At 41.9% G+C, this 24,375-nt stretch overlaps 1 long non-coding RNA gene across 3 annotated transcripts; it reads right to left on the bottom strand.

The window, feature by feature from the left end:
• Window positions 1-1,941: 1,941 nt before the first annotated feature.
• LOC116235177 (uncharacterized) lies at window positions 1,942-18,320 on the bottom strand. 3 transcript variants are annotated; one of them, XR_016471988.1, is made up of 5 exons: window positions 18,106-18,320; window positions 17,685-17,802; window positions 8,136-8,322; window positions 7,130-7,234; window positions 1,942-2,436 (listed from the first exon to the last, which is right to left on the bottom strand). It is a non-coding gene; the product is annotated as an uncharacterized LOC116235177 (long non-coding RNA). The 3 variants fall into 3 exon arrangements; XR_016471987.1 differs by having other exon boundaries at window positions 17,685-17,807; window positions 18,106-18,319; XR_016471989.1 differs by lacking the exon at window positions 17,685-17,802 and having other exon boundaries at window positions 18,106-18,316.
• Between the last annotated feature and the right edge of the window lie 6,055 nt (window positions 18,321-24,375).

Raw genomic sequence — 24,375 nt, 5'->3', positions numbered from 1 at the left:
CAAAGAAAATTCAGCTCCCACTGAATTTTCACATTTCATTTCTCACTCCAGGTAGAATTTTCCCTTGTGAAGTGATACTTCTAATTGAATATTTCCCTTCAAGTCCCCAGTGTGAACACTGCTTCTGGGTAAGCAACGTGAATTGCCTCTCTCCTGTTCATAAAGTTGAATCTAAGCTTCAGTTAAGTCTATTATTATTATACTTTCCCTGGCAGCCCTCGATATCCTGTCACACCCCAAGACTGTAAGCAGTCACTGATACATTGATGAGATTTGCCTTCTGCTCTTCCAAACAGCCCTGCTGCCAATTGCTGACCCTTGGACCACAGCAGGATGAGGCCTTTGGTGGGCAGTAGAAGCTAACGTTGGTCAGCACACAGTCCTTGCAGGTGCAGAGAGCACCTCACCTTGGAGTAGTCCAAGGCTCCCCAAGGTGAGCCTAGATACTTGCACTCCTCTAAAACATCACGTTTGCCATCATTCTATGAAATGTTTTCCTACATACAGTTTTGGAAGATGATCCTTTTCCCTGCTGCACTTTCCATTTTCAAGTGAGACGTTCCTTCCTTGTAGAAAATGAATGCCATAAAACCTGCAAAAGCTCACTCAGCTGCATGTTGCAATCGTTCATATCAGCCAGATATGCAAGTAACGTACTTGAAAGAAAAGCTTCCAGCTTGTTTATATCCACACAGATATTCATGGTACTGACTGTGCTCCAGCAAACCAGGGAAGCTGTATGAGAATTTGGTTGTGTGTGCTGGCAGAAAACTGGTTACCAAAAGAGATTCCGCATTCAGATAGATAGAAGCGGTCTGCGGCTCATCTGTCTTGCCAGGCACAGTTGCTGCATCTGGATTTGAATTGCTAAAATCAGCACAAACATTATTGCTGAAAGCCACAGACCGTGGTTATGTCAATGGTAGAGAAACCTCAGACAGTTTGGAGGTCTCCAGTCAGCACCCAAAAGTTTTGATATTCCTCCAGCTTTATCCAAACAATTGAAATAGGACTGGTCCAAAAACTTCAAGTAGTAAGCTCTGGAGAACAAGTGGTTTCACAAGATTTTTGAAGTTTCTGGTTTCATTCTAGGGACAGAAGTGTTGCAAGAGCACCCTTTTGTTTGATCTCTCTCTGTCACATCCATTACCTGCCTTTCTGAATATTATCATGCCAACCTAAACTTTCTTGATGCTATTAGGTTCTATCCAATCCTACAGAAGCAATCTTCCTCACAAAGACCTTCCAATCTAAATGAATGCATCTTAAAAATCAAGAAGTGAAGTACCATCTCTCCATTCTCATGGGGAGATGACAGACTTTGCCTTGTTCCACAGCTGGGATTTCTGACAGAGCCAGGGGCTGAAGCACATCTGCTCTGCCTGCCAGTACCTTACCAATACAACTCTCCTTTTCCTCCTCCTGCCAGCAGAAAGCAGCAGTACAAATGCTGAGAGTCAGTTACCAGAAAAAAAAAATAATTGCCTGAGAAATTCGTAAACTTCAGAACAAATCCCATTTTAATTCTGAACAAGGGTTTAAGGTCATTTCCATATCAGTAGGAATGGAGTTGACTAGCCCTGGCTCAGAATAGCAAACATCAGCAAAGTGCTGGCAATTAACCAATTTGCTAACAACTGCTCTGCTGTGAGGCTGGGGCAACTGTGTGGGTAGAGAAAGAGGGTGGTTTGCTGTAAATTTTACCAAACATTTCAGCGTTCAGTCAGATAAATGGTTTCTGAAGGATTATTCTGAAGTGCCTGAGACTCCAAGGAGAGAAAACATTTCTCAGCCCAGATGCTGTGAGCCAAAGAATCCTACCTGCAACACCAGCTGTCAAAGTAGAAAGAGAAAGGTTCTAATAGAGAAGTACAAAATCCTGCCTCACTGGGGTGGTCTTTGCAAGCATTATATTTCAAATATTAAGACAGAACAGGAATACTACAATTTCTGGTTGGGGGAAAGAGGGAGATGAGTTTCAGACACTCATTTTTAAACACTGAAAATGAGAATTACAAGGTCAGCATCTGCAGATCATTATCAGAACTAGTATTTAGGTCTTTAGCTCCTATATACAGAATGTGGGAACTGCTGTGAGCCCAGCTGAGCAACCCTCCTGAGCAACCCAACTGAAAAGCATCCAAAATGTCTGCATAAAAAATTAAGTGAGTTTTGGTGAATTTGGATCACAAAGAAATGAACTTTCTTATTTCAATTCTAAATTATCTATCTTGTCAGTCCTCACAGACACAGGCTCCAGTATTGGCACATAACATTTATTTGTATATCCTCCTCTCAGCACCGTCCTTTCAAAAGAGAAGCCTCTCAGTAGCAGAAATTGAAATCTGTGGCCTTAAACCACAATTGTTTCTTATCTTTCCATGTGGAATCCTTACTCTGGCATAAATGCTCTTATTTCCAGCTTAAATCAGCCTACTGAAAAAAAAAAAAAAAAAAAAAAGAGGTTTCATTAATATAAAACACAGAATTAGAATATCAATATGGGTAACTCTATAGCTACAGGAGCAGAAGTTTAATTCTACAATTACAGATTAAAACAGAAATTTTACTCAGTAAGAACATAAACCACACACCTACATCTCTCTGGAAGAATCACTAGACAGACAAAACTGCAGGCTCTCCATCCAATAAAAGAGGAGAAAAAGGAAAAAAAAGGACTTTTTAAATTCTTTATAGAAAAATGGCTATAAAAAGCTGTCCCTCCTCCCTCCCCGAGCTGGTTCTTTTTGTGCAGTCCCAGCTTAAATTCAAATGTTTGAATCAAGCTTAGCAGCTGATTGGGAATACTCTGGTTCATCATATTTCTTTCCAGTTCACATACAGCCAAGAATACCCAGGAAAAGTCTCAGGACCATACGTACGATTTTTCCCTTGACAGTTAAAAATCACAATTATTAATTTGGACTTAGCACAACGTAGATGCAGTTTGCTCTTTAGTTCAGTAATAGCTACGAAAAAAATGTCTCCTTGCCTGATGGCTGTGTGTGCATACATAAATATCGGGGTATAATTATAAGGACTTATTCATGCTTCTTTGTATTCGCTATATACTTTAACTTTGCTTTTATGGCCCATAAAAATGGAGCAATTCCAAAATTTTCCAAGCATGATGAGCGCTACCATAAATACGTGTAGGCCGCTGCCAATTACTACATGAATAACAATATCCTGAATGCCATATGCCTTCATTAAAAGGTGAGCTTGGGAATATTCTCAGTTTCTGCTTTCTCTGCATTTCTTGAGCAGACTCCAACCTCACGGTAGTCAGCAGCAGCAAGCAGTGGGGAGCTGCAGTTTTAATAACAAATTGCGACTAGTTGCTACTGGCTGCAAAGCAGCTCCCACTGAAGCTCACAGCCCTCGAGGTTGCAGGAGAGTACACAAGTATTCAATTTATTAGATGGTCTTTCGAGTGAAATGCATCAAAGTCTACACAGACCCTTTGCTGTGAGAGATATTACTCTCAGCTGAAAATAGGGATAGGATTCTCTAATTTGCACAAACCTATCCATTTACAGCAGACAATATCGTCATTAAGGGCTGAGAGAAGGAGGAGGGGGGAAGGAGGCAAAAAAAATCACCGCTGCACTTGAAAGAGAACATTACAGCCAGCTGTTTGCAGGGGGTGAACTTGCTGTGAACATGCAGCCCTGAATTCAATGACAGCAATGCTCTCAAAGGCTTGAAAAGCAGTTTTATGGCCTTAATCGCTAATCACATAGACTTAGTAATTTTGTCAATGCAAATGATTGTCATTTCTTATTTATGCAAAAAGAGATTATCCAAAGTGCCAAGGACAGGTGAGCACCCAATTCCCTTCGGAAGTCAGCATGGGAATTCCATCCCTGGGCCTGTCTGTACCTGTGGTGCCCACACATTCCTTGGTGCATCTGATGGACTCAAGCTGAATTTACTGAATTATCCTTATTTCTGGGGGTTTATTTTGATTTTCAGAATCTGGGTTCGAGACAAACAAATTCTCCATTCAGTCCAACTAGGCATTCCAATGTATTTTGTTTGCATTAGCTACACTCTGCTGCATTAGTAATGTGCCATCATCTCATATTAGTAGTCTGCTTTGCTAATATAAGAAAAGTCTTTCACGCAGTACAAAGTCTTCTCGTGTTGGCTGCTGCTTGCCTTTGCCTCTCCATTATATGCAGAGGCACTGAGCTCTGTGGAGGAATTTCTTCAATGCTTCATGTTAAATTTATCCAATGAAATAATCAGAAGACATTGTTCTCACTTAAATTTAAATACGGAAAATATAAACACTTCCTTTTCTTCCTCATATCTTTGCAAATGCAAAGAGATTGTTACAGTGATTTTGTTTAAGTGGGAGGACTTCACCTGACTGAAATTTGGAAATGTAGGTATTTCAACTGCTTTATCTTTTAAAAAATAAAATAAAATAAAATAAAAAATGAAGGAATATTTACAAGACACCAAGAGGCTTTATACTCCTCTGTCTCCCAATGCCATTCCCAGTCCTGTTCATTACCAAGCTATGGCAATGAGAGGAAGATCTCCACAACCTTAGAAAGAGTACCACTGCTTTTGAGTATGTTTACAGAAAATCAAACCCAGCTTAAATCAACATGGAGACAGCTTCAAAAGGTTTCTTTGCACTACTGCTAGTACAGGGTCTAAAGATGTTTTTTTTTCATGTATACATGTCAGGTTTTTCAATAAGGACTACAACATAACCAAGCTTATTTTGTTCTTTACTCTCAGATCTCAGTACCAGTAGGACAACTCTGAGACCCAAAAGGAAAAGCATCACGGGAAGCTCCAACATTGACCATCTGAGGACAGTTTGCAGGGAAGCAGAAGAGACCAAGACAACTCACTGAAATGCCACTGAGGTACTTTGCTAGAGGAGCCAAGCAAGAAAACAGCTATCCACCTAAGCATTATGCAGCTATATTAATGTCCATCCATATCTACATTAAGGTCTTAGGTACACTTACATTAAACTATACAAGAGCATGAAGGGAAAACATATTTTTATCAGCTACAGGACACTTCTTTTCATCCATGACACGTCTATACCATACACTCCCTCTGGCCCATGCTGACATCACCAAGCATGTACAAGATCAAGGTTAGTATCTTTTGGCTTAGACATTTGACACGTCTTCCAGAGCCAAGCTTAATTCTAGACAATGAGTTCCTGTCACTGAATGTCATTTTTTAAAATGATTCTAATTTTGATGCTTTAATAAACTAACAAGAGAGAGAGGAAGACTGGGCATATTTCTGGGTCAGATGCAGCACATGCTCTGTGAGAGCACATACAGAAAGACTTCTCCCTAACTGGAGTGCAAACCCATCCCAAATGGGTGCTGATTTCATCATCACAAGCTATTGTAGTCATGCAGCATTCAAAAAAGTAGCTGAGAGATGTCTCAGAATTTATTTGAACTAACTTTTGTATCTCTCCTGACTAGTTTCAGTGCCTCGGGTGATATGTACGTTTGCTAATGATCATTACTATTTACTGCATGATAGTGCCTGAAATACAGTTGTGAATCAGTGCTCAACAGGATAACACAGGACAGACAGATGGCTCCTGTCCAAGGGGTGTCCAAAGCCATGAGGAACGTGAGAGTTCGACACTTTACACTGAGCTCTCTCCAAAATTTGGCCTTCAGAAAAAGGAAAACTATTCTAAATCTGGCCCTGTGACCAGGTATGCAATAATAGCAGGAAGAAATAGATTTTATTAACTACTATGTATTTTCTGAAAAGATTCTTAGGATATTCTGCCAGGGGATGTCTTGCCCAGACAAGAATTATATTAAGATATTTAGAAGTGATCTATCATCTCTCTAATGGAGCAGAGCATTTAGGACATGAGTCTCTTCATATCAAGTTCTGATCTGGCACAGAAGTTAGTGCTGGCCACCTCACACCAAGACCAAGAAAATTCTATTGGCATCAATTTTAGCAGAAAAAAGTTCAGTTTTAGTCTATTGATTTTAAAGGAGGTATTATAATATGCTGCTTGTCTTAATGCCAGACTGGACAAGCTTATATGAAAATAAATCTTTTCTGAAAAGTACAGTTTTATTCCTAAGATAGCTACTTGGAAATTAAATCCTAAACTGTTAGCTCTTTATTTATTTATTTTTTTACCAATTTCACTACCTATTCTATAGAAGAATTTGAGAAAATTATATATCAGAGAAGAGAATTCATTTTCTATAAATTATCCCTCAAATGTTTGGCTTTCCATTACCATACATGGCTTTGATTCTTCAATATTGACAACTACTGCAGTCTCCTTTCTTGTGTTCCCCCACTGGGAAACTCAATGATCATGGACTCCTATATGGATCTCAGCGTTCAGGTGAACATATTACAGAGAAGGGTTGGAGAGAAAGGATGCAATCTGCCCCTCACTGTTTTGTTTCTGCATCTTGCTCTTCACCTAGAAAATGCTGCCTGCTGAGCATATGTCATTTACTAGGAACCCAGAATTAATTCTATCGTTCATTTTCATTCACTGCCTAATAGGAAAGAATGAACTTTCTGAAGCATTTTAACAAGTCAGAGTAAAATTCATCAAAAATGAGTGCCTATCTCAAAACGTAGTTAGAGGACTAGATAGCTCTCTCACTCCCAAGTTAATGAGAAGGAAAATAATAGGATTATTAATATTGAAAATGACAGCATTGAAACCAAAATCTCCATTCACTTCCAGGGAGTCAGATTTTACTCCCCAAAATATTGTGTTTGGACCTAACCAAGCTACGCAGTGCCAGCTGTGCAACAGCTCCTCAGATACGGATGTATGATGGACACTAAGACATGAAGAATTCTGACAAAGTGATACTGAAATGGTTTAAGATGTCAGCTTAATATCACTGACCTTGTGAAGGAGACAGGAAGGCAAAAATGGGGCTATGCATGGTGCATGCATACTAGAAAGCCTCTGGTTTGCATGGTGGTTCTGTTTGCTGATGTCAAAGAGACTTCAGTGTGATATAGCATTAATATTGTCTCACATGTCAGGTAATGCAAATACAGAAAATTACGAGTTGTGTGAGCATGTACTGAAGATGAGCTCTGTGACATCCATTATGTAGAAGCAAAATCATCTTACCTCATGAAAGACGGCAGCTTGAAGGCTAAATTTAATGAGTCTGATTCTGATCTTGTACCAGGCTAAACCAAAAGTGACTCCATTTCAGGTAATGGAAATGCACTGCTGTTAAGCAAAAAGGGAGCGAGTTTATTAATGCACACAGCTACGCTTCTGTACAACCTGACAGCCTACTAAGGGCTGCTATTCATTACTGTCTGATTTCTGACAGTCATCATAATTGTTATTAGAAAACCTCCAGCAACACAAAGTTGAGATACAAATTAAAAATAAGCCGCTGGTACCTTTAAGTGTGCCACGAGCTCTGTTTTTGGCACTGGTATCTGTGAGCAGAAGCTTACAGTTCAGTGCAGACAGTTAGCAGGGTGCTGACAGCAACATGTTGGTACAAGACCGTACTTCTCTCCTTGGTTTTGTTTTAATTAAAGCCGCATTTATTCTTTAAAGCAGGTCATAAAGCTAACCTACTCTGACAACACAGAATTACATTATAAAATTGTTCCTTATAATAATTATAAATCTCTGCTAAAGCAAATTGAAATGAAATTAAAGCACCGGCATACGTTGCCTTTCTTCCTGATAGGAGAGGAAGGATTCATCTGATCAGAATTACCACTGATTGCTCAGAGCTTGCAGCAAGAACATACCCAGAAGTGAAGCCTCCAGCTTCCTGCTCCTCTGCATCAGTTACTGTGTCAGAGCTTTGGCTTCACAGGGTGCCCCATCAGCCCCTGATATCTCACTTGGCCCTACCTACCCCCCATGGCACAACTACAGCAGGGCTCAGCAGCACTTTTTCACCAGCTTAGGACAGCACCCCCAAAGTAAATGCTGTCCTTCTACACTTTCAGAGGGAATGAGAAATCAAATGATGGTGTCACAGCTTCATTTTAAGCGAGGCACTTTAAAAAAAAATAAACGATTATATACACACATGCATTTCCAAAATGGCTGAGGGAAGCAGGAGGACTTCAGAAGGTTGGCTATCCGGGGTGACATTACTTACATGCTATGTATGGAAAATGTGGGGTGGAATTTCCCTGAAAACAGTCCTTCCCACAGCATTTCTGGCTCTTTGGACTCTACTCAGCTGGAAATCCTGAGAGGACAATCTCTCTCATTGTGCTTGAGTCCTCCTTGGCTGGACTGGAAACCGGGGACCTGATCCTTAATTTATGTAAACAGGAGGAAATCTGTTGAAACAAATAGAGAGGAATTAAGAGAAATTTTCAGTCCAAAATGATAATAATAAAAAAATATTTCTAACTCCTTCAGGACATTAAAAAAAAAAAAAAAAAAAAAAGCACACACCACAGAGCAAATCCCTTCATAGGAGTGAGTGGGATGAGAAGAGGAGGAGGAGGGATTTTTTCCTTTCCTGATGTCCTGCCCAGCACAACAGACATTTTTTGTTAGGAAGTTTGCAGTCAGAGGAACCTCCATAGTCAGCTGCAGGGAGGTACTTGCTATTTTAGCTCTGTGTGTTTCTGATATGGGAACCAGAATCAGCTTCTGACTTCAGAATGAAGCGAGTCAAGAACTGCAGGATGAGAGAACACAGAGGGCTATGGTCTGTTAGGTACATAGATGAGAATCACATGTTATATGGAATGTCAAGGGATGTCAGTGCTTGAAAAGTGTAGAGATGTATTTCAGTACGGTCATTCAAACAGGGCACTGAGCAGTGAAAGGACAGAAAACATGTTAAACGTGGAGGTTAACTTCAGTGTACTTCAAGTGAAATGATTCTGTAGGTTATTTGGGAAGGTAATCAATGCGAAACTGAGCATCCCAGCTGCTCCAAACAAATGAGCTGCAGAAGCCTGGTGGCGGGGATGGCAGAGAAGAGTGACCTCCAGTCGAGCTGGGGAGCTTTAGGCAGAGGAGAGCTCTCAGATCACAGAGAAGGATCTCTGCCAGGATCTGGTGGGATCATGCAGAGATACCCCCTCTTATCCACTGTGAGACACCCAGTCAGAGCTTCCATTTCTTGCCAAGGTAAAGAGAAAGGGAATGTCCCACATAACAGAGCATAGCGATGCATTAAAGGATGGCTTTCCAGGGTTGCTTGCGTCTCCCTCCGCTCTCTGACACCTAAAGTTTTTTCTAGTTGAAACACCCAGAGCTGGTGCTCGCAATTCAGAAAGTATTACCTGTTAGAGGGATGTAATTTACTTTCACTGAATCTCTGGAGGGAAACTGCATCAAGCTGGTGTTATTTTAGTTTCCAGAAGGAAACCCCAGCAAACTAAACACAGAGCAAACTCTGCTGCTGGCAGAACCTAGCAGAGAGGTTATGGGAACTTTCACTAATTGCTGCATTGCTTGGCAGGCTGAACCAGTTACCAGTTTGTTTCTAGTTGCAATGGAATCCAAATTCCCAGTTTGGATCTCTCTGAATAAAGCCTAGCATGGTTTGGATGCTGCAGCTCCTTTCATCTCTGCAGATGTTGAGATCAGCTGCAATCTTGCATCTAACTGCTCTGAACTCTTTGTGTGTGCAGGTGGGATCAACATATATCTTTGTGGATGAAGGCATCTCCTAATCAGGACTTTCAGCTTAAGTAACTACTTGCTTTCCCTAATGCTTTGGCACAATTAAACTATATCGCCCTTCAAAGCATCCAGCAAGGCTGGCTATTCACCCAGGTTCCTCCTGAGAAATCTGCCTGAGGAAGTGGAAGCATGGATGGGGATGGGTGAGAAGGAAAACTGTTGTTCATATCTGATATGGGATAATGCTTTCAACTGATTTGCAAACGCTCCCAGATATCACGATTGAGACAGAGAGGGAAACTGAAAAAATATGCAGATACATCAAAAATCACTTCCAGGATATGGAGCAACTGTTGCTACTTAGATTACACTTTTCCAAATGTCTGATTTCTCCACAAGTGGCATGGTGGGAAACAGGGAGATGGTAAGTAAAACTCAGCCCTAAAGAGCTGTAGGTGTTTGAACGGTGAGGAGCTGTGGCTGATCTCTAGGAGCTCTATCAGCTGTGAGGGAACACAGCAGCTTCTGCTTCTCATTCTAGAGCGATTCCACTCTGTGGCAGTGTTTCTGTGGCATAGCCCACAAGTATCTGAACTGCCAGAACAGGAAGCAGAAGTTTTTCAAACTTCTCCTGACACTGAATAAGTCCTTTCCATCCCCTATTCTGCTGCTCTTTGCCTGTCATACCATCCTTACAGCCAAAATCATCTTCCTTTCAAGATCCCTAAACTTTTGGGGCAACAACAGTGCCTATGTGCCTATGTGCTTGTCCATACAAGTGCTAGCACAGCAGGTCCCAGTCTTGATTACAGCCTGCCAGTGCTATTACAGAATACCTGGTAACAATGGGAAAAAAGGATGAAGTCATTCTGAGTTCTCATCCCATTTACTTACCACCCATGAAAGTTTCTATATTAAATGCCCTCACATCCCTGACAGGAGAACAGGTGTGCCAGATCCCTCTGGACCCAAATTTGGACAGTGCTATCTTCTCCCCCACCTCTCTTTGCCTTGATAAAGCAGGTTCTGGCTAAGTCTACAACAGTGTCTTTTCAGTGCCCAGCAAGTGGACAGGGCATCTGAAACAGTTTGGCAGAGCACATCTCTGTAGCCTAAGGTGCTCTCCAATCCAAAACCTGCCAATATAACCCTAAAAACAAGTATAATTTAGCCCACATTTCTGTGTGCAGAGTATCTGTGTTTAATTTGGCTACTTAGTGATTCTGTAGCATTCAAGAATACACAAAAATAGTGTTTGTCCCAAAACTTGAACTAAAGTTTGTTTCCTATGCAGTGATTATATATGTCTGCTGCTGTAGCAGCTGCAATAACATCTGTAAGTCACAGCAAAGAGTGGCCATGCACCAGCACAGAAGGAAACAACTCCAGCCACCAGCTCCACTTTCTAGATACTTCCTACAATTATTTTATTTAGGAAGCTCTGATGAAATGCTTCTTTTGAAAATCTAGCTCCATCACTTTTAGCATTTTAACTGCAAAGCGATTACTTAGCTTGTCAGGCTAATCACTGTAAATATTGTCCACAGTGTTCCTACAAGCCAATAGTAACTGGTCTGGTCACTTCAAATTAATTGAAAGACTTTTCAAGAAAGCATTGTGTTTGTACTCCAGTTCTAAACTACAGACCAAGGCAAGGGTTAAAATGGGCCATTGCTAAGGGATTAACCTCTTTCCAAGTCCTTATCACTGACAGTAGCTAATCTGGGCTCTGTGTCCCCCGTAACTGCTGGTGATCTAGATATGTTCTCTCATTTTCCTTGCAGAAGCTCAAAACACTGGTGATAACTAATGATTTTATGAATCTGCCTGGATACAGAAGCACAGGTTCCATTCAACACTCCTATACTAAACTGGGGGAGCTGTAAGCTTAGGAAGTTGAGAAGCCACCAGCTGAGAATGGATGCCAAGATGAAGTCCTCAAGGAGTACCTTGAAGGGCAGCTCCCATGTGATCCAGGGACTGGGTGTAAACTGCTCTGTTTCCCAGTGTCTTACAGATGTAGAGTCTGGCCAGAAAATGTAAAGATGTTACACTGGTAGCTTAAGAATTAATTTTTGGCAGGAGTGCAAGTTCAAGCAGCCTTCAACCCAGGCCTACATGGTTCCTTGACCTGTGCTGGTATGATCCTTTGCATTGCTGAAAGCCATTCTCCAGGAGCTGCTGCCAGCACAGACCAGCCAGCTTGTGGTCCCAATACCTCACATTATCTAGAATATGAAAAGCAGCACCAATCACTTTTCTTTCTCTCCTTTCCACCCAGACAAGACGAGCATACATTGGACTTCTCCCTCTCTAACTCTCTGCTAAATATCAGGCAAAAAAAAAACAACAACCCTGAAAGGACACGCCTGCCTCAACATTAAGCTCCATCCATATTCATTCAGAATATTTTGCACATATCAATTAAAGATTCTGCAATCAAGCTATATCCACATCACACCAATAAATAAACTGAGGGCCTGAGCAGCGATGCTGCAAGATCATACAGTGAGCTAGCAGTGGAAACGAGAACACGACTCAGGAGTCAGCTGCTAACCACATAAGCTATCCCTGCTGCTGGCCTGGAAAGTAGAAATAATGGTTTGGAGTCCTTCAGTTTTCATTATTAGCTTTTTGGATGAGTTTCGCCTAAGGGGAATGAGTTATTCTCCGCTGTTGCATCAGTATGTTTCACTTCAGCTGAATTATGTGTCACTTTATGGTAGGGCTGTCTTCGTTTTTTTCTCAGCTGCACTTAGGGAGATCTTTGTGAACATCATGTTTGACAAATTCTGCACCACCCACATAACCACTTTCAGGCAAACTTAGCAGAGTCAGAGGCTGAGCTGGGCCCACTTATCTCTGGTGGATCTTGTTGCTAATTGCAAACTCCAAGGCCCAGTGGCCGGAGCAGAGTGTGGTGCTCAGATTTAAGTACATGGTGCTGTTCTTTGTTGTTTTGTCCTTGTGGCTTTGGGCAAGTCACAGAATTTGATTGATAGTGTGTTCATTTATGGGCTTGTTTGTTTCGAATGAAAATTTCAGCCAATGCAAAAACTATTTGGAGCCATGTTGCCATACTTTTATGCTTTTTTTTTTTTTTTTTTTTTTTTTGTAGGGAGATTACATGAAAAAAATGGTGCCTTCTCCCACATGGAAGCATGTTTTTTTCTTCTTCTGTTTTAGTTTCCTGAAATCAAACATGGAAAATAAATCATCCTTAAATTAAACCTCAGAGTTTCTCAAAGAAAATCCAGAAAACAGATTTCTGCTTCAGCAATTTTTTTTTTTTTCCTCTTTTAGATAAATCTTTGATGGAAGTTTTCAAGCAACAGCAAAGGGGCAGAGAAATGCCTAGTTTATAGCCTGCCTTGTCTTGATCCAGCTGCTTCGGTCTTGAATGCCAACAAATACTGGTGACTTTCAAAAATCCGTAGGTTGTTTTGGATGATATTTAGTTAAGCAATACATCTCGTGTACAGAATAGTCTTGATTACATTATCTAGCAGAATAAAAACAGATGGCAATGAAGTAAGTATTTATCTTCCTGGTGAATTTTAATACACATGGAAGCGAGGGCACAAAAAGACTGTTTTAAACTTGGCATAATACGGTCACTGGGGGCTATGAAAGCTTCTTCCAACCAACTCTAGTCGTGCACCTAATCTTGACCTGAAGGCAATGTTAATGCTATAACCTTTTTCTGCTTGAGCTGAAACATCTTATTTCCACTTCCTCTTCCCAGCCTTCTCCTTGGTTGGAATTCCTGTGCATCAGCACAGCTGTACACCATCTAGTGACCCAGCACAGCAGCACAGCTCAGTACACATCTGTGTCAGCGTAACAAGACCAGGCAGATGAGAGCAATCCAGGGCAGAACAGAAAATTAGAGAACAGCTCACTGGAGTCAATAATCTAAGCACTGCCAAATGCTGAGAAGTTCACTGGTGCTTACAGCAGTTGGGAGAATATTAACGTACTTCTGATGAAAAGCTTGCCCATCCCCATGCTGGGTGTTCAGTGTTTTCTGTGGTTATGGCACAGCAGCTTCTGAGCTGGTAGCAGGCTCCTGTCATACCCCTTCACCTCATGTCCAAAGATCAATGCTTGCTGCCCACCTTTGTGCCCCTTGTGGTTATACAGAACAACAGATCACTCCCCAGAGCAATTGCCTGCAGTGCAGGATAAGTGCAGTCAGTGCAAAGAAGCTGCTCTCGGGGGCAAAAAGGACGATCCGGCAGGACAAAACTGAGCTCCGAACCTTTTGTAACTTGGTGCATTTAGCAGCCTGGGTGGATGCTGAATTTCATTATCCCTTCAAATTGCTGTACATTTGTTCAAAGGAGTTTTCTCTTGTCGGTAGGGCCACCCGACAAGAACCAGCACGTTCCTGTCTGACAATGACGTTAACTGCCTTTGGAACAGCAGAAACAGCCGCTCCAGCCAAGCGGTGCAGTCTGCCAGCCTCCGAGATATATGCACTGGAGTATTCCTTCAGACACCTGCCAACCATGATCCATCCCCTCCTGCCTTCCCTCCAGGTGAAACTCTGATTCAGCATCTTAAACAAAACCGCAAAAACCTGCTTGGCGGTCTGGGAGCTCTGCCGTCTCCCTCTTCCCTCTACCACAAGACTCTACATGCAGCCATGCTGCTGCCCAGGGGCAGGAGCATAGGAGCAGGGTGCATTTGCTAACAGCTTGACACTGAGAAATTGCTGGGGAGAGCAGTGCAGCTGATGCTCCCCCAGCCTGGCAAAGCTGTTCAGACTTGCACTCACAAGGAACAGTGCATCATGGGCTTTGTCACCTAGACAGACCTGTACTGGGGGAGTTTACTGTTTTTCAGAAGCAGAAGCCTGGAGGTTTGCTCCCAACCTACCCTTCCCCCCCTCCATATAATGTAGTTTTGCTTTCCTCTTGCTAAGTGGCTTATAAGTGACACTGCAGTAGCAATGCAGTAGAAGGATAATCCTGAGAGCAGCTATTGCTCCAAGCAGAAACACTGGAGCTTCCCAGCCCTATACCTGCCCTGGCCCCCAGAACAGGATCTCATCAGGTGGGAGGAGGGCTGAGAGACAGCTATCTGCCCAAGTGGAGTTGGCTGGGGTTCCTCCTTAATCTGATACCACCTTTGCTGACATTCCTGTACACGCCTGACTCATCCCAGTCATCACTGCAACCCCTTCTTTTCTGAGGCTTTTTTTTTTTTTTTTAAAAAAAAAAAAAGATGTTTGATGAGTTTCTCATAGTTCTGTCAGGTTTATCTGCTCTCTGGAGCCTGCTAGAATTCTTTGTGTGTTTTCACCAATCTCCTGCAGCACAGAACCCAAGCTGAGAACTGGCATAACCTCTGCCCATGTAATTCAGCAAGCCTCTTTCTCCTCTTCTTCCCTGATAAGTTCTTTTATTTCCTATTGTAACTCAATTTTTTTGTCATGTTCTCTGTAGTTACAATCAAATAGATCCATAGGAGCCATTAAAAGCAGCCTTTTCAGTGTAAAGCGTTTAACGTTTTTCTGTTCTCTTAACAAAAGGCAGGCATATGAACTTCTGACTAAGTGAGAAGGGCAAACATATTAGCTCTGAATATAAAAAGAAAGGCAGAAAGTATTGCCATCCTACCTAATAAATTGAAAAATTCTGGGAAACGTTGTACAGAAAATGGACAAGATGAATATGTCTTTCCTCTCTGCTATCTATCTGAAAGAGCCCAAACACCCCAGAAAAAGCATTAGCCCACAGAACTGTTTAGGCTGGTTTAGGTTAATTTCTTTCCCAACCTGAGTGGCTGCAGTGGTTGAAAACCAACAGCTCAACTTCCCTGAATTTGAACTTGGATCTGAACTTAGCCATTGCAGCTTCTCCCCCTCAACATCTGTCACATGTAAAGATATCAATTTTGCATTTGATGAATCATAAAATAAATGCATTCCTGTTAACATACAGCCTTCCCAGAATGGTAACCCTGGATATGGCCTATAGTGCTTCTGCTTTATTCTCTCCTTGTAAATAGTCTCCAACTCCACAAGAAATTTCTCCTGTACTGTTTTTGTCTAGGATCATCTAGAAGTCTTCTCATTCAGGTTCTGTGTCCTTTTTGTGATAATGGACACCTAAAATTTTCCTTATAAACAAAATGCAAAACAACTTCAGGAACTTCTGGTGCTCTAGAACCTAAAGCTGAACGCAGAACCCTTGGTTTAGGCAAGGACATAGGTGTTAAAAAACAAACAGACGTAACGCACTCCAGAGCTCAGCTGGATTATCCCCAAGCAGTTTGGTGCATTGCTGAGCTCTCTCTCTCTTGAGTTGTTTTCATCTACCAAATGGTGAGGCATGTTCTTCTCATTCACTGAATTTATTTATATTTAGCAGTAGTCAACAAGTCAATCTGACACGAAGGAGGAGAGAACCATATTCTGCCTGACTTGTCTGTCCATTGCTGCGGCTACAGTGGATAACTACCACTAACAGCCCATTTTTCTGCCCATCCTGCTGCTACTTCTCTGATCTGCACTGCTTAGCCTGGCATCTGCCTACTTGACAACAAATAAAATCTTGACAAGGAAGTATTTCTTGTGTGGAGTGGCTTAGGACGGGTTATATAAGAACACATTTCGGTGCCTTTGGATTCACCACTTTTTCACATCTGCCCTCCCTTCTCTCCTCTCATTTTACCTTGTTTCTACATGCCTAAGCCTTGCTTTAAATAACAGTTGTCTGATTCTTTGCCTCTTCTCACATCCAGCTAATTATTTTCAATCTATTGATTTTCCACGTGGAGATAAATGGGTTATTCAGCTCACAAAGCCTGTACCCACACAGTTGTGAGCTAACCCATAGGTATGGGAAGGGGAGGGGGTGTGTATGTGCTTATGTGGTTGATCACCTTTCTGATGATCTTGTGTAACACAACAAAAGAGACTTTTTTCTTCTTACTCCAGAAATCCATCCAGCTTCAGACTTATGCCAATGAGTAATTGCATTTCACAGGGAGTAAGAAGTAACAAATAAAAACCTGATAAGTTTGCAATAAGAAAATTGCTAACATGTGTTTTTCTTATGTCTTTAATTACAGCAACTAGTGGGGTTTGGATGCAAAAGAGCCAAGCACAATGGCAAAGCACCATCACTCAGCTGTGGGTGATGTGGGGTCAGCTCCTGTCCTTGGGTCCCACCCCTCTACCACAGCCTGCATTAACACATGAGGTGGATGAAAACAAACCACCTTTCCCTTGGTGTTTTCCAGCCAAAATCACTTCAGAAGCCCAGCGCACAACATAGCAGCAATGTCTCAGCCAGGACAGGAATGAAAAGTGTTGGATTCACTACTAATGGAAAGTTGTCACATAAACATAACCTCTGGGTAGGAAATATTAACTCTGATCTCACTAGCTTATCTGACAACTGAGTTTCCATGGAACTATGATAACACAAGGCTATAGATTTTAGGCTCACATACATATAATAGGTGATCTGGGAAGGGAGAGGGTCATGTTAAAATTTTTTCATGGTTTGCAGCCTCCTCTATTAGTAGTTCTCACACCCCTGTTTTATCAAATACAGTGTGAGTACGACCAGGCTCAAACAGTAATACAGATATTGCCAAGGGACTTGGAGAGAATAAGGAAGAAATGAGAATAAATGGCTAAGACATGAAATTAGAAGTCAAAGAAAAAATAAACAGAAACTTTGGCAAAGTGGTTACTGTTTAGCAAGCCTGCACTGAATAATTCTTGCCTTTCTTCAGAATGGTAGCCTGAATTCTCTGCCTCATTGGAATCCATTGGCATGCTTGACTTGCTGCACTGTGAACTGCAGATTTATAGTTTATAGCAGGTTTCACTAATTTCAAGTTATGTTCAGAACACCAAAAGTCAACCCACTTGCTGATATATAGATTAATACATCCAGCTTCAGTAGAAATCTGGACTCCGCAGGGAAGCTCTTTAAAGTTTTGACATCGACTCTTGTCTTTACCATAACCACACTGAAGTAAAACAAACAAACAAACAAAAAAAAACCAAAAAAAAAAAAAAAAACCAAAAAAACCCCACCTTTTTCTGGATCTTGCCTCCTTGTTAAGGTTAGATGGATTCAGTTGATTCAGTTGGGTTCAGGGCATGAAGCTCTCCCAAAGTGATAGCTTTGTCAGTGGCCACTGCTTGAAGAAGCCTATGCTGTCACAAGTAGAGCAAGTTGAAATAACTGCACCTCACTTAGAATCACTGGTAAGATTTGACTTGGAAGGAGTTAGAAATAACATTGAAGATGCAGCTTTACAAACAACATTTAGGAATGAGGACATCAGACACAGGGAAATTGGGACAGAACATGGAATTGGGTTGTGTAACACTATAATGTGATGGAAAGTACAGCAATAATAGAAGAGTAGCACTATCCTAGGCTATAGCAAAGGAGAACAAGCCTAAATGTAGCAGTTACAGACGCAGAAACAAAGGAAGAAAAACTGCTTACCTTTGGAAGGCCTCAATAAGGTAGGGATCTCCAGCAAAATAACCTTATCTCCACCTCCAACTCTTAAGTGAGGTCTGGGATGGGATGGATCCTGGCTCCAGCCCTTTCCAGTCACTCAGGTGTATTGCATGCAGCTGAACTCCCCTGGGTTGGCCCTGCCTTCCCACCAGGTGCTCAATCACTGGTTCAGGTCGTGACTCAGCATTTCCACTACAGGTTGATGTGGGGAGACATCACTGAAGAGCAAAACAGAATTAGACATAGGCAAGAGAAATTTTTTAAAACCAGTTCGAGAAGGAGGTGGTTGGAAGACTAAAATTTGTCCCGATATTACTCATTTCCCCCCGGTGTTTATTCCCAACATAAATTAACGTCTGTCATTTTCCTCTTCCCTCTCTCAGACACACGCTATGCGTCAAACCATGTTTCCTTAACACTTCCTAACCGCCTGGAATAAATTGAGCCTGACCAAGGAAAAAGAGAGCAACATGGCAACTTCTGGAAGAAGGGGCAAGCTTGTGCTTTGGTGACCGCAGCCTCTTGTAGGTCATCGCAACACATGTGCGTCCTTCTCCTGTTCTGGCTTTTGTTGAAAATGGCTCAAGGTACAAAAAACTGAAACTTCCTGTTGGGCGAGGAGCGGATCAGTGTGGGTAAGGTAGCGTGGGCAGGAAGGCATGCAAGCATCTGGTTTGAATAGCTGCGTGCATGCAATATCAGCCAACTTTCTGTAGGTTTCACAGTTGTTGGCTTTTTTTATCCCGGAGCTCTGGAGGACCCACCCTCCTTCTGCCTCCCAGGAAGGCCACAGGAAAGCTCGCTGGAAGGGGGTCTACCTCTTCCCCCAGAGGAGCTGCAAAGGTTTGAAATGGCTCTGCAAGGCCACGGTGTGCCCCAAAAGGTCGACTGTGTCCTGTGAGATTTGGGAGAGAGCAGGGCATGGTGCCCTGATGTGCTTCTGTTGGGAAAGCAATGTGTGAGGAGCCAGGCGACCGCGCGGCCTGCAGGATACACATTCCTAAATGTCACTTAGCCATACAACCTGCGAGGGCGGAAAAGTGGGCAGATGGAGAAATAATATTTTCATTGAAAATTCCCTACCTCTAAGATATTTCCTGTCAGGTTCCTTCCAAGGAGGGCCAAAGAGAGGGAGGAGGGGGCTGAGGTAGGATGTGTGGCAGTGGGTACGAGTTTGTGATTCCTCAGATCTCTCCATTTTGAGAGCATTTAACTCAATCCCCTTTCCCTTTTCCCCTCCTTAGAAAAGGATCATGCTAAGCATTATTGGAGCCGGAGGCAGTTTGGGAAGTGAAATAAACACCTGACTGTTAAATGCTAAAGGTTTACTCAACCAAAAATAAAAATAGTTCTGGTTTCCTCCACGAAGCTCTAGAATTACATTCATCAGTGCACATGAGCTGGAGGTTTGCGCAGGGGGAGCCTTGAAAGGTTGAAACTCCTCAGAGGGAAAGTTTGGAGGCAATGAGACAGGCCTCCCTGTGTCTTGTGAGACATCTTCTACACCGAGAAAATGCTGCAGCTGTTTTCCTGGTGCAAGCTAAAAATAAACTCCCTCCTCCTTTCCTAGCTGCTCGTATCAGTTTCATGGGTGCCATCACAAAAGCAAGACGTACAGAGCCATGTACCAGACTCTCAAGGTTCCCTTTGTGCTGTCTAAGGGGCGTAAGAGAGCTGTGCCAGCAGGAAACGTCAAAGAGTTTTATGCCAAAGTCATGGCAGCCTTGGGGATTCAAGATTTTCAAGCAGTAAACGATAATTGAGTCCCAGGGCTGGGCAGTGTTAAGGAGTGGCCCCAGTATGATCAGAAATCATGATGCGAACACAGTGGTACTAGGAATCCCTGCTGGAACCCTTCTTTTTCTGCAGCTCTGCTATCAGGCTGAAGACATCACATTGCTAGACATGATTTGCAAAACTATCCTGCTTACCTCCAAAATGCAATGTGGAAAACTGTATTGAGAAAGATGTTTGACACATTTGCAATACGTTTCCTTTTGTCAGATCATCCATAGTTGGACTAGGAAATATCATTTAACACATGTGAGAAAGAGCAGATTCCTTCTCTGTATGATTCCCAAAGCACGCTGACTTGTAAAGTAACCCAGAAGGGCTATATGTGAAAAAAACCAGACTTCAATAGCAATCGCAGCATCCTATGTAGATATTTTTCTTCAGGTAACAAAACAGATTAACCAAACTGGAGGAAAGAACTCATATTTTGCACATTTTCAGGTCAGGGAGGGAAATAAGGTGACTAATGGGATTTCAAACTTGCATCTCTATTCAAGACAACTAACACTAATGGCTTCGTAAAAATGTTCACACCATTCCCTTTCTCAACTGAGATGAAGCAAACCCATGGGATCCAAAATTACTCAGGACTCCCAGATGGATAAGCTGGAATCTGTATGGGAAGGACAAAACTCCCCACCTTGTGTTTGCTCCCAGGAAATGCGAAGCCTGGAGGGAGAGAAACAGCCAGTCTGAGCCAAGGTAACAGCAAAGCTGGATTAGCATGGAGCCGCTCTTGCTGAAAAGAAATTTGCTGTAGTTAACCAGAAAGTTTTAGGGCAAGAAATTATAGAACAATTTGGGCAAAGAGAAATAAAAGCCACCTGTTTAAAGTTACCCTTTAACCTATTCACTCTGCCTTCCCTCTTGCTTTCTCTCTCTTTCAAATTCTCCCAGTATCTCTGTTTTCCATAGAAGCAAATCTTCCCCAGGGAAAGTCAATTCTGAAGGCAATTTTCCAAAAACCATTTGGCAGAATTGGCCAGTACTTCAACTGCAAACATGAAAAGGCATTTATTCCACTAACTCAAATGTAGTTTGGAAGAGACATTACTGAACTTGTTTTAGGAATATACTTTGACTGCATCAGTTTTATTGCTTCTTGTATAAATGTCAAACTCAATTTGCCTCAAAGCAGAAAAAAACCTCAAAGTACACGGTAATGTATATATTACATACAAAAACTGGGGGAAAAAAAAAAGTGTTATCTCCATAGTAAAGTCAAGCCCATTGCATGTTAATTGTGCTCATCGTACACACTGAATATTTCAGTAGTGGTAAGAAAAAGGAGGGTATGTGAGCCTGCTATTGTAGACTGTATTGTTAAGGTGGCCAGAGGATACAAAATCCTGAAGCTCTAATATTTCTTAAACTGTGATTGCCTAATTTCATCATCTTTTTTTGTTTTTCTTTCATTCCTTAGAAGAGTTGTTTCTCTGTTGTGTAAAGAAGACGGTAACCCCATCCTGCTTGTTTCTCTGTTATGTAAGGAACTTGGTAACCCCATCCTTTGTGCACCATCAGCAGGCTTTAAGCTCACACTGTTAGCACATCAGCCTACCATTTGAGACCCAGGGCACTAGCAGCAAAGCACTTTTTTTTCTTTTCTTGGAAAGAGGAGGGGTAGAGAAAATCAAGACTTATAAATTCCTGTTTCAATCAGTAGTTATTGCCAAATTTTCTAGCAAGAAGCGAATTGGCTGTTTCAAAACACTGTACCTCAGCAAGACGAGAGTTGGAATTTCTTGGGGGCTAAGGAAGAAAGCACATCTTTAATCCAAAGGTTATCTCCCTGCTGAATTTCAGATTTGCTGCAGATGATGCAGGAGACAGAGCTTCCAGGGCAAAAAAAAAAAAAAAAAAGAAAAAGAAAAAAGAACAGTTTCTAATAATAAATAAAAAGTGTTAATCAACCTAAATAATCTAATTTCTGCTATTTTACTGCACAATATAATTTGCAGAAATTTTAAGTATTCGGACAGCCTACATATTAAGTACTGCCATTTCTAAGTTATTACTGTGAACACATTAGATTTTACCATGATTTCATTTGCATTTTAAGGTCTGATCCTGCAAAACCTTAACTTCCCTCATGTGAGCAACTGCAGTGGCATCAGCAGTGCTTCTTATCTACATAAAGTTAATGTCTTGCACAATTATTTGCAGGATCAGGACATAAGACTGAAAATGCAATTACTTTGTGAGTTAAAAGAAGAAAATGCTCTTTGGAATAGTAGGTGAGATTCTCCACTGGAGTAAATGATATAGGACCCATTGAATTCAATGGAGCTATCCTGATTCACGCCCGCTGATATGGCCCATTAATTTTAGTGTATGAAAATGAATCTCTGCTCTAAAAATACCAATTAGTAATAAGCTTCGAGAAAGAGGAAAAAATCAATTTAAATTCATTTGGTGTAATGCACATTTTCTGTTGCTATTTTAGTTAAATTATTATTATGCATAATAATGTTAGGCCAATAGGTGCTGTCACTTTAGGGATGTGCAGCTGTGATGGGTAGCATAAAAGTTAGTGATAGGGAAATTTCAGAGAAGTCCATCCATATCATCCAATTGTCATTATGATTTGGATTAGGGCAACGTATCCATTTTTCTCTTTCCCAAGATCTCATCACCACAGTGCTGAGCACATAAAGAGGGATTGCGCCAGCTCAGAACAATTTACAATCTAAGTAGGAAAAAAAGAGGCAAAGAGGAAGAGGGGAAACTGAGGCGAAGATTGCTACCAGAAAAAAGTGAGCTGCAGCCAGTCTCACGTCTCTTGACTCACAGCCGTGTGCGTTGTCCAGCACATCAGGTGGATCCTCAGGAGGTGTACGTGCAAAAGTGAGTATGTACTCAGGCACTGAGCCACTTTTGGCATTGTAACTGCCCAGAAAGGCACCCAGAAAAGATTCAAAGCTGGTTTCCTCGTATTCCAAGCAATCCTGAGATAGCAATGATTTGTAGTCATAGATTACTCAATCTTACTCATAATGCAAGAGAAAAAAAAATGGGAAAAAAAGTAATTTGGGTTCAGTCTACAATCAAAGGGTGGAACTCATGTCCACAGGACGTTGCAGGGGCCACAAGTACAAGCTGGTTCAGAAAGCAGCTTCAATTCCAGAAGAAGGTGGCAGCAAGGACTGTTAAATCCTGTTGCTAGCTGCAGACGCCTGGAAGCAGGGAGGGCATGCTGAGGAGAGCAGCACCCACAGACTGCCTTGTCCTTACCATCCCACCTCAGCTGTGTGGGTGAACCCTGGGCACGTCACACCTTTGGTTCACTGAAGTATGGCTGAGCTAAAGCATGCAGCCTGGAGTGCACTGCAATCCCTGTGGGTGAGGCAATCAAGCCCCACCACAGCCATTTAAGAGATTTAGATGCTGTATTAGTGAGGTGGGCTGCTTGTTGTTATTGTTTATAATATTATTTTGTTTTGTTTTGTTTAAGAAATAAGAAAATAGAAACCGGTCATACGGGTATACCAGCTCAGATGGCTTATGGAGCTTTTTCATGGACTGCATTGGAAACCCACTGCTCACTGCCTCTGAGTGCTTTAACTTCGAAGAGTTACATGCATTTAACACCTCTCGGGATAATGCTAAAGCTGTCTTACACCAACCAAGAGTTCAGGGTCCAGAACACAGCAAGCTGCATGGTGTGACCTGGGGCTGCTCAGACCAGCAATACGGAAGGTTGCTATTTCCATCTCACCTTCAAAAGCAGTGTACAGAGGGAAGCCATCCTCGGGACATGAACTCCTTTCCTCCCCAGTGCCCCTCTGTTAGCAGTTTCACCTTGCTCTGCAGTTATAAAGCAGTTTCTCAATGGCAGAGAAAGAAAAAAAAAAAAACAAAACCAACACTACCCAGTGTTTCTTCCTCTGAGAAACCTATTGACAGGCAGATCCTGTGGATTCCTCCCAGTACAGCTATCTTTGAACTGAGGACTTCTTAGTGAAGTTGGGGAGTTTCCTGGGGTTTTACTGTTTTTTTCCTAAATTGATTGCGGAATTTTTAAACAAGGTTGGTGCCTCTGATCTTTTTCACAGTAGCTGCAAAATCTGTTTCTTCCCCCACAACTTGTTCTACAGAAACCAGGTATTGGAAAAATTAAAGGGGAAAGGACAGCAGCACCATTTGCAGAGCCAACCTCGGCTGAAAGAAGGGCCATTGCTAATGCTTTGTGAGCAATCAGGTATCCCAAACAGCTTTCATCCGATTTCGGGCTTGTAAAATATTTCTGGATTAAGCACAACTGTGAAAGCTTCCTCTATATTTTGACTTGAATATTGGACGCTCCTAAAGCTCATTAATCCCCGCTGTTTGCTTCAGGTCCCTACAGTGAAATTCAGATTAATTATTTCTTGTGTGCAGACTTTATCTAAGCTCTGAACAACGAAGGGTTGTTTGTAGCTTTCCGCTTTTCTTCAGTAGTTTTCCCGTGCGTTGTTC

This window comes from Phasianus colchicus, chromosome 17 (assembly GCF_987193195.1).
Source record: "Phasianus colchicus chromosome 17, bPhaCol1.hap1.1, whole genome shotgun sequence".
NCBI lineage: Eukaryota > Metazoa > Chordata > Aves > Galliformes > Phasianidae > Phasianus > Phasianus colchicus.
Note: the sequence above shows the minus strand (reverse complement) of the source record. Positions and strands in the feature narration are given on the sequence as shown.